An 11,413-nucleotide genomic window follows, 5' to 3' on the forward strand; every position below is an offset into this window, starting at 1 on the left:
ATAAGGAGATGTGGTATGATGGCCAATGAGCAATTATCAAGAGAATTCAAATGACGAGGATTTAAATAGGTTTCAGAAATGGGCATAATTATGACTTTTTCAAATTTTCATAACTTCATTGGTAATTGCAAACTTGTCGAAGCCATTTTGGAAAAGAACATCATATGGTATATTTTGGATTGATGTATATGGGACTTTTACCATAAAATCAATAGAATTTTTTGCTTATGTCCTTTGTCTATAGAGAGTCTATATGCCATTTTGTTATTATTTGTTGAAATAGTTATTTGTTTTATAGTGATTAAGATTATAACACAATGTTGACTGCTGTACCCCAATTTTTGACATTTTTACCTATTATGTCTGTTTGTTTTCCTAACACATTGTTATCAATATAACGGAATTATATATGACTGTCATACAAGTGAGAGGTTAAGCTAGCTATAAAACCAGGTTTAATCCACCATTTTCTACAAAAGGAAAATTAAATGTCTGTACCAAGTCAGGAATATGACAGTTGTTTTTCATTCGTTTGATATGTTTCAGCTTTTGATTTTGTCATTTGATAAAGGACTTTCCGTTTTGAATTTTCCTTGGAGTTCGGTATTTGTGTGATTCTACTTTTTACGGTGTTTATATATACTACAACTCGTTCGCCTTGCCCGTGCCTGTTGTGACCTTTTTGATTTCAACGAACGTTATCTATGTATTACTGGTAAATTATTAAGTAAATAATTAACTGTGAGTTCTATCAGATCTGTACTTAGCGTCTTTTGTTGTGTGGATGTATAAATACTCTGCCACTTCCGGTCTGTGTTTTAGGTAGATGTTTTTCTGCTTTGTATCGATATGACGAGTTACGTCTTTTTCAACTGTTTTTGATATTTTATAGTTATGTTGTACTGTTACACCACTATCCCAGGTTAGGGGAAAGTTTGGCGCTAACAAACTAGTTTAACCCCGCCACATTCTGTATGCATTTCCCAAGTCAGGAGCCTGTAATTCAGTGGTTGTCATTTGTTGCTGTATACTTTATTTATTTTTCGTTCATTGTACATAAATCAGGTCGTTAGTTTTCTCGTTTGAATTGTTTTACATTTGTCAATTCGGGGCTTTTTATAGCTGACTATGCGGTATGGGTTTTGCTCATCGGTTAAGGTCGTGCGGTGGCGTGTGGTTGTAAACTTCTATGCCATTTGATCTCTGGTGGAGAGTTGTCTTATATGCAATTCAACCACAACTTCTTATTTTTATAAGAAATGACAATTTTTATTATAGATAATATACTAATGTTGATGAAATCTCAAAGGCATATGATTGTAGAATGTCAATCTTTCTGGAATATCTAATTAGAGTGTTGGTGTACATACAGAAAAAACAGTCATATCTAATTAGTTTTTTATTTGATTAATTTAAAACAATAATTCCTCGTCGTTTATACTATAACTGTCCTCATTCAAATATTAACCAATCATTAGCAAATCTGAAAAATATAGAAATACTCATATCATTAATCCCATTATGAAATAGTTAGTAGATAGTGTTCTATAAATTTGGTCCCGACCAGTTTAGTCGCTGAATTTAGACCCTGTGAAAGTTATGGAAATTAAAAAAAATAATGATGATAATGATAGAAAACTGCTTACACCCCAGGTGCAGATAAAATGCTTTTTCAGGACGATGTATAAAAAGATGTGTACGTCAATGAGACAGTAATGAGACCCAAAACAACACAAAAAACCACACAACGTTTGGAGGTCAACAAACAGACATTTACAATAGTTATATAGTTGTATTCGATATCATGACAAGCTCTTAGACTAACTCGTCTAATTATAAAACAAGAAGATATGTGGTATGACTGTCAATGAGACAACTACCCACCAAGTCTAACTGAAGCTGATTCAAGCAACTGAGGATCGCAATACGGCCTAGAATAATGCGAAACCCCCATACTGTATAGCCAGCTATAAAAGGCTCCGATGTGAAATAATGAGAAACAATTTAAACAAATAGGCCCAACGATTTGTTTATAACCAACAAGTCTTTAAATTAATGAATAAATCAAACAGAAACTAGGAAAAGATTTGCGATCAAAACCAATTGTTTACGCTTGTAAAACATGTTTAACACCGCTGCTTAATTTGGTGTTTGTACCTAACGAGACTATCATGATTATGTGTGTTTCGTAGTTGCTTGTCTTTGTTTGTATTTCTGGTATATGATTGATTGATTGATTGATTAGTGATTAACGCAACTTTCAAAACTATTGTGCTATTTCGTGGCAGTCAGTTTTTATTGGTAAAGGAAGCCGGAGTGCCTGGAGAGAACCACCGACCTTCGGTAGGAAAACTGACAATTGTAGTCAATTAAGATTGGAGTCACACACATATTCCACGTGCCGGATTCGAACTCACAACCTCAGTGTTGACAGGCTAGTGATACAGTAGTTCGACCCCTTAGACCACATAGACAGCAAGGCCCCTTTCGGATGTATGAGTCGGGTATCTGTGGTTGTGTGATATGTGTAGTCGTCCAATATCATTGGTTATTCCTCTTATCCTCGGGTATTTGTGGTTGTGAGATCTGTGTAGTTTTCCAGTATCATTGGTTAATCCTATTATCGTCGGTTATCTGTGGTTAATTGATCTTTGTAGTTGTCCAATATCATGGATTATTCCTGTTATCCTTGGGTATCTGTGGTTGTTTGATCTTTGTAGGTGTCCAGTATCATTGGTTATTCCTATTATCCTCGGGTATCTGTGCTTGTGTGATCTGTGTAGTTGTCCTGTATCATTGGTTGTTCCTATTATCCTCGGGTATCTGTGGTTGTGTGATCTGTGTAGTTGTCCAATATCATTGGTTATTCCTGTTATCCTCGGGTATATGTGGTTGGGTGATCTGTGTAGTTGTCCAGTATGATTGGTTATTCCTGTTATCCTCGGGTATCTGTGGTTGTGTGATCTGTGTAGTTGTCCAGTATCATTGTTTATTCCTATTAACCTTATTATTTACTATTATTTTACATATGTAGTATAGTTTTTTAAACGGATTTGCTTTGAATGTATCCAACCATTAATTGACTGTCATTTTTATTTTCGAATGATGAAAGTCTATAGGAGCAGGAAATTATTGGATGTATACGAAAAACGGTTTTACAAAAAAACCCGAGATGGTATTAAATGAAAATTAAGACAAGCATACGCTATGAAGCTTTTTTATATCTAAAAAAAATCCTTTGCTATGAAGATTGTTTCCTGTTATACAATTCTTTCATAGTGAGCAATGATGAGCGGATTTCGAACCTTTAAAAGGACACCCTGATAATTCGGCTCATAACAACTACACAGGTACAATAGCTACGGAAGTATGATGGACGTTATGATAAACGTCCGTAAAACATCCGTATCACGGACGTTTTACGGAAAAAAAGTACCACGTCCGTTAAAAAGATCTTCTGTATTACAGACGTTCTAAAGCATCCGATTTACGGACGTTTTTTTAAACGTCCGTATTACTATCATGTTGTATAGTTTAGATGAACTAAAAATGAAATTGAGTCGATTTCTATATGTGTATAGAACTGTACTGACTTGATTTATGACACACCTTTCTTAATTTGTCTGTTTATAACATCTTTGAATTTTAAAGAAACTGAAGTTGACCATAGATGGATTTGGGTATTATCTTTAGTTCTTTTTCGGTCATAAAGCTCTTCATCTGGTTCGCTTCTGATACATCCCTGCTTTCAAATATTCGGCGCTGAACGTTGTTAGTTAATTTAAATCCAGAAAAGCCCTTCGGACGCATGAAATTTATAAAGTGTTGTTTTCATTTTTTTATAGAATTTTAAAATATAACAAATAGTTCAAGGGTATTGTTTAAAACAGTGGATACGTTTGGGAGTGTCACAATATGGAATGCAAATTTGTGTTGTTTATCAAAGTTCTGCTCGTTTCCGTACCTATTAATAACTTAAAAGATTTAAAACAATTAAAACATAATCACGCGCCAATTGTTGAAACACAAATTTAAAAAAATAAATCACCAATAACAAAGTATATTATAGAACAATAAGAAAATCCACCAAAATGACATATGGCAGTACTTCTCCTTAACTACAAGTATTAAAGAAGACATAAAGACAACAGTAGGAAAATCAGCAAGAAGAAAATAACTTTACAAATCAATATAATAATCAAAATACTAATAACTCGAAACACTTTTTCTGTCTTTGGCATTGGTGCAGACAACCGTTCTGGTATCCATTTTGTCTAGATTTTTAGTAAAAACATCATAGAAATATGGGACGATGATCTGGTCGAAGCAGTGAACATAATGCAGACATTCGCCCAAAATTAATTACAACTCACCAGGAAGACAACAGATTTGTCCAGCAAAACACAGCAAACATAGACAGCAAGGCCCCTTTCGGATGTATGAGTCGGGTATCTGTGGTTGTGTGATATGTGTAGTCGTCCAATATCATTGGTTATTCCTCTTATCCTCGGGTATTTGTGGTTGTGAGATCTGTGTAGTTTTCCAGTATCATTGGTTAATCCTATTATCGTCGGTTATCTGTGGTTAATTGATCTTTGTAGTTGTCCAATATCATGGATTATTCCTGTTATCCTTGGGTATCTGTGGTTGTTTGATCTTTGTAGGTGTCCAGTATCATTGGTTATTCCTATTATCCTCGGGTATCTGTGCTTGTGTGATCTGTGTAGTTGTCCTGTATCATTGGTTGTTCCTATTATCCTCGGGTATCTGTGGTTGTGTGATCTGTGTAGTTGTCCAATATCATTGGTTATTCCTGTTATCCTCGGGTATATGTGGTTGGGTGATCTGTGTAGTTGTCCAGTATGATTGGTTATTCCTGTTATCCTCGGGTATCTGTGGTTGTGTGATCTGTGTAGTTGTCCAGTATCATTGTTTATTCCTGTTAACCTTATTATTTACTATTATTTTACATATGTAGTATAGTTTTTTAAACGGATTTGCTTTGAATGTATCCAACCATTAATTGACTGTCATTTTTATTTTCGAATGATGAAAGTCTATAGGAGCAGGAAATTATTGGATGTATACGAAAAACGGTTTTACAAAAAAAACCCGAGATGGTATTAAATGAAAATTAAGAAAAACATACGCTATGAAGCTTTTTTATATCTAAAAAAAATCCTTTGCTATGAAGATTGTTTCCTGTTATACAATTCTTTCATAGTGAGCAATGATGAGCGGATTTCGAACCTTTAAAAGGACACCCTGATAATTCGGCTCATAACAACTACACAGGTACAATAGCTACGGAAGTATAATGGACGTTATGATAAACGTCCGTAAAACATCCGTATCACGGACGTTTTACGGAAAAAAAGTACCACGTCCGTTAAAAAGATCTTCTGTATTACAGACGTTCTAAAGCATCCGATTTACGGACGTTTTTTTAAACGTCCGTATTACTATCATGTTTTCATTTATCATAAAAGTTAAAGTTTTTGACATCCTGTCATGAATTAAGGGTATACTGCCCTACAAATTTAACATGAACTTGTCTTTTGGGTTTTGGGGTTTATGGTTTGCTGTCTCGTAGTAAAAGTACTATGTATGATGTATCTATGAAGATCAACACAAGTCAATGTCATACATATATCGAGCGATATGCGTAAATCGCATGAATTTCACAAGTGCTTTTCATAGTATTTTTATACGTGTATATATATATATATATATGTATCACATATTGTAAATATTGTACACTAAAAAAAATACGCATAAAAGAGGGACGAAAGATACCAGAGGGACAGTCAAACTCATAGATCGAAAACAAACTGACAACGCCATGGCCAAAAATAAAAAGACAAACAGACAAATAATAGTACAGATGACACAACATAGAAAACTAAAGACTAAGCAAAACGAACCCCACCAAAAGTATGATAAAATCCTGATATATATCACATTTATAAGTAAACTAAAAGACATGATTTACATACACATTTAAAATGTATATGGCAAATATCTGCATTACGCACAGAAGGATTTACATCGTTGAGACAGCAACCCAATTACAAAAAAACTAAACAAACAATATATAAAAGTCAATATACAGTCTTCAACAATAGACAGGTGTCTATACAATATGCCAATCTCTTAATTGTCACAAGTCTATTAAAGGTTGAAAAGATCAAACAGAAAAAATCGAGATGAGCTGTCAACAACAAATACTCCAAATAGAAGGAAACAAAACACTAATATATGACAAACTTATCAAACAACCACTGACTAGCTTCCTGGGCAGTGAAATTAATATGTGACAGGGTTAACTTACCTTTTAATTCATCCAAAAGAAGAAAATACCAAAAAAGAAAATAAAAAAAGTTTTTGTAGTATATCGCCAGCAAAGACTAATTAATGAGAAATGAGAATAAGTTTCACATTGGTGATGTACAAAGGTCTTGTTGGTAGACCTTGTGTAAAATTGCTTTTTTTTTAAATGAATGTGTTGACATAGACTACATACATTATAGGACTATAATATACTTGGCCCAACAAATTCGGCAAATACAGAATCGGACTATAAGACGAACTTTATGTAAGATGAAGTATACAATTTTGTATAGTTTAGATGAACTAAAAATGAAATTGATTCGATTTCTATATGTGTATAGAACTGTACTGACTTGATTTATGACACATCTTTCTTAATTTGTCTGTTTATAACATCTTTGAATTTTAAAGAAACTGAAGTTGACCATAGATGGATTTGGGTATTATCTTTAGTTCTTTTTCGGTCATAAAGCTCTTCATCTGGTTCGCTTCTGATACATCCCTGCTTTCAAATATTCGGCGCTGAACGTTGTTAGTTAATTTAAATCCAGAAAAGCCCTTCGGACGCATGAAATTTATAAAGTGTTGTTTTCATTTTTTTATAGAATTTTAAAATATAACAAATAGTTCAAGGGTATTGTTTAAAACAGTGGATACGTTTGGGAGTGTCACAATATGGAATGCAAATTTGTGTTGTTTATCAAAGTTCTGCTCGTTTCCGTACCTATTAATAACTTAAAAGATTTAAAACAATTAAAACATAATCACGCGCCAATTGTTGAAACACAAATTTAAAAAAATAAATCACCAATAACAAAGTATATTATAGAACAATAAGAAAATCCACCAAAATGACATATGGCAGTACTTCTCCTTAACTACAAGTATTAAAGAAGACATAAAGACAACAGTAGGAAAATCAGCAAGAAGAAAATAACTTTACAAATCAATATAATAATCAAAATACTAATAACTCGAAACACTTTTTCTGTCTTTGGCATTGGTGCAGACAACCGTTCTGGTATCCATTTTGTCTAGATTTTTAGTAAAAACATCATAGAAATATGGGACGATGATCTGGTTGAAGCAGTGAACATAATGCAGACATTCGCCCAAAATTAATTACAACTCACCAGGAAGACAACAGATTTGTCCAGCAAAACACAAGTGATATTGATCATAACGGTAAAATTCAGGACAGGGTAGGCTCAACATGCATTTTCCTTCATGTCTGGCGCAAGTGTGGTTTGTACCATCTATAATATGAAATTATATGAGGTAGATTAACATGCAGTTAAGATAAAGGGGAGCGTAAACATCAATTATTTCAGAGGAATTTAATAAGTTTACCAGTATGAGTTTGAATATTCCTTTGGTCTTTCGCCTCTTTTTTATTGTTTTATTTATATTCGCTGTTTTAAAATTTTGAATCATTTCCAATTAAGGTATGTATCTCCCTGATTCTAAGTTCTTATTGCTTGTCCAGGTTTGGCTTTACCTTTTGGTATTTTGGGGTGTATCACCTCTTCAACGTTTGTATTAGGTTTTGGACTTTATGATATTTGTGCCTCGAGCATCACTGAAGAGACATTAATTATCGAAATGCACATCTAGTGAAGTAAAATTGGTACAGTCAATGTTATATTAATTAAAATGTTAAATTACTCTAACTACTAAAGGTCTTTTTACTCAAGGCATGGATTACCTTAGCCGTATTTTGCACAACTTTTCGGAATTTTCGGTGTTAATGCTGTTCAACTTCGTAAACGAAAACAGTGTATACAATATATGTTGTTTTCATTTTTTATAGAATTTTAAAATATAACAAATAATTCAATGGAATTGTTTAAAACAGTGGATAAGTTTGGGAGTGTCACAATATGGAATGCAAATTTGTGTTGTTTATCAAAGTTCTGCTCGTTTCCGTACCTATTAATAACTTAAAAGATTTAACTCAATTAAAACATAATCACACGCTAATTGTTGAAACACAAATTTAAAAAAATAAATCACCAATAACAAAGTATATTATAGAACAATAAGAAAATCCACCAAAATGACATATGGCAGTACTTCTCCTTAACTACAAGTATTAAAGAAGACACAAAGACAACAGTAAAAAAATCAGCAAGAAGAAAATAACTTTACAAATCAATATAATAATCAAAATCCTAATAACTCGAAACACTTTTTCTGTCTTTGGCATTGGCGCAGACAACCGTTCTGGTTTCCATTTTTTCTAGATTTTTAGTAAAAACATCATAGAAATCTGGAACGATGATCTGGTCGAAACATAATGCAGACATTCGCCCAAAATTAATTACAACTCACCAGGAAGACAACAGATTTGTCCAGCAAAACACAAGTGATATGGATCATGATGGTAAAGTTCAGGACAGGGTAGGCTCAACATGCATATTCCTTCGTTACTGGCGCAAGAGTCGTATGAATCACCTATAAGATGAAATTGTATGATGTAGATTAACATGTAGTTAAGATAAAGGGGAGCGTAAACATCAATTATTTCAGAGGAATTTAATAAGTTTACCAGTATGAGTTTGAATATTCCTTTGGTCTTTCGCCTTTTTTTTATTGTTTTATTTAAATTCGCTGTTATGAAATTTTGAATCATTTCCAATTAAGGTATGTATCTCCCTGATTCTAAGTTCTTATTGCTTGTCCAGGTTTGGCTTTACCTTTGGGTATTTTGGGGTGTATTACCTCTTCAACGCTTGTATTAGGTTTTGGACTTTACGATATTTATGCCTCGAGCATCACTGAAGAGACATTAATTATCGAAATGCACATCTGGTGAAGTAAAATTGGTACAGTCAATGTTATATTAATTAAAATGTTAAATTACTCTAACTACTAAAGGTGTTTTTACTCAAGGCATGGATTGCCTTAGCCGTATTTCGCACAACTTTTCGGAATTTTCGGTGTTAATGCTGTTCAACTTCGTAAATGAAAACAGTGTACACAATATTTTGCATCTTTATTTGTCAAAAATATCACACGACACAACTGGGTCATGATTTCTAACAGCATGACACCTATGCTATCTTTTATGTAAAATCTGTTTTGATATAAGAATATAGAATTTTTAAAAATTGCTCTACTAATATTAACAGGTCAACAGAGAATATACATGTATGTCCCTCTTGCAAAGCTCTGCAACCTTGTTTCCGAATTTGGCTATACTTTATGTCCTTTTCGTTTGATCTGCTCTTCACCGTTTGTATTTGTTTTGGATTTCAAATATGTCGGCCTTGATTTTCACTGAAGAGATATTAATTGCGCTTCTGGTGCAGTAAAATTGGTTCCGTTAATGTTATTACAGGCCTAAGTCATCTTGCCATAATTATAACACTGAAACAAAACTGAAATGTAATTTCCTAAACATAACAGTGCATCATTTTGAAATGAGATGATCTCAGTAAATTCAAAACAATAGGAGAGTTGAAAACAAAACAGATGCACACAATAAAAATATACTCGTGGTGTTAATATATTAATTTAAAACGAAAAAATAATGAAACGTATCAAACACAATTTACCTGGGTGTGACATCGCGGTCACCACTAGGGTTATAAACAACAGTATCTGGATACCTCTCATCTTGTATGGCTGTAATCTGGAATATGGCAGCTGATTTATATCATGTAAAAGTGCATTTATACAGATGTTTCTTCAATCATATATAAGAATTAAGAAGAAATGAAATAGGGATTTGAATATTTCACTCTCATTAGGACAAATGTTGTTGAAATTACAATAACAAAAAATAGTTACTAATATTAATTTTTTTAGAACACACCGCATTATGTAATATAATGTTTCTTTAAAGAGATTTTCATTTTCCAAACGTTAACGAATTAAGAATAACGACAAAATAAGTAGCTAAATTTATCATTGGAATTCATTATTATTTATTCAAATGTAACTAAATCCATGTATCTTAGTTTTAGCATTAATACGATTAATTCCTAACAATTCCTTTTCAATCAAAAACGTTTATAATTTTGGTTTAAGTTCGCACTCAAACTAAGTTGAATTCAAACATACATTTTCACTAGTAGTTATTTAATACCAGAATTATGCAACTAGTACTGTAATACAAAGTCAGTCATGAAAAAGATTGAATTCTAAAACTCGAAGAGCATATAAAATCGTATTCGATATCCACGCTGAATTTTTGAGAATTGGTGTCTTATCAGATGATATATGGGAATCCAATTGAATTTACCCATTTATTTGTTGATTTAATAGAACAACAAAGGATATGGGGTATCCATCCATGACACAAAATCAGTAAATGCACAACAAAAAAACATACAAACAGCAAAGGAACAGCGCTTTTATTGCTGTTCTTCATCTCAAAGTCACAGTGAGAGCACGGAGCAAAAAAAAACCTCTCACCTCACTGCAAGTTTAAGACGGCCCCTAGGCCTGTTGAGATTTGATATAATATTAAATAGGTAACAGAAATAACCAACAACTGAACAAATCAACCACCGACACCCGAATCAATTGGGGAAAAAAATCCAGGAGGCTGTAGTTTAGTGGTTGTCGTTTGTTCATGTCTGTCATATTTATTTTTCGTAAATTGTTTTGTTATAAATTAGGCCGTTAGTTTTCTCAATTGAATTCTTTCATATTTTTCATGTCGGGGCCTTTTATAGCCGACTATACGGTATGGGTATTTCTCATTGTTGAAGGCCGTACGGTTGCCTATAATTGCTTACATCCACTTCATTTGAACTTTGGTGGATAGTTTTCTCATTGGCAATCATACCACATCTTCTTATTTTTTATATACAAACAAAAACAAGTGACTAATGGTCTAGATAGCCTGACTTAATAAAGGGTTGCTGATAACAAGAAAGCTATTTAACCATGCGTTTCAAGTGGTAAAGTTGAAATCATCTCTTTGAAAATTTTATGGACGCCATCACAAGTTGGTTGGCCGTTATAGAATATCTGTTTCACAGGGGACGACGAATATGTTCAAATTGTCGTAACCACAATCCCGACCTACCGAATTAGACTGATCCCCGGGTTTGTACTTACATGAGCAACAAGA

General features: G+C 33.2%; 1 long non-coding RNA gene across 1 annotated transcript; it reads right to left on the bottom strand.

The window, feature by feature from the left end:
- Positions 1-1,384: 1,384 nt before the first annotated feature.
- Positions 1,385-10,010, bottom strand: LOC127739211 (uncharacterized). The gene is made up of 4 exons (XR_008000313.1): positions 9,888-10,010; positions 8,662-8,784; positions 7,464-7,586; positions 1,385-1,483 (listed from the first exon to the last, which is right to left on the bottom strand). It is a non-coding gene; the product is annotated as an uncharacterized LOC127739211 (long non-coding RNA).
- Between the last annotated feature and the right edge of the window lie 1,403 nt (positions 10,011-11,413).

The sequence above is a fragment of the Mytilus californianus genome, unplaced genomic scaffold (assembly GCF_021869535.1).
Source record: "Mytilus californianus isolate M0D057914Y unplaced genomic scaffold, xbMytCali1.0.p SCAF_4, whole genome shotgun sequence".
NCBI lineage: Eukaryota > Metazoa > Mollusca > Bivalvia > Mytilida > Mytilidae > Mytilus > Mytilus californianus.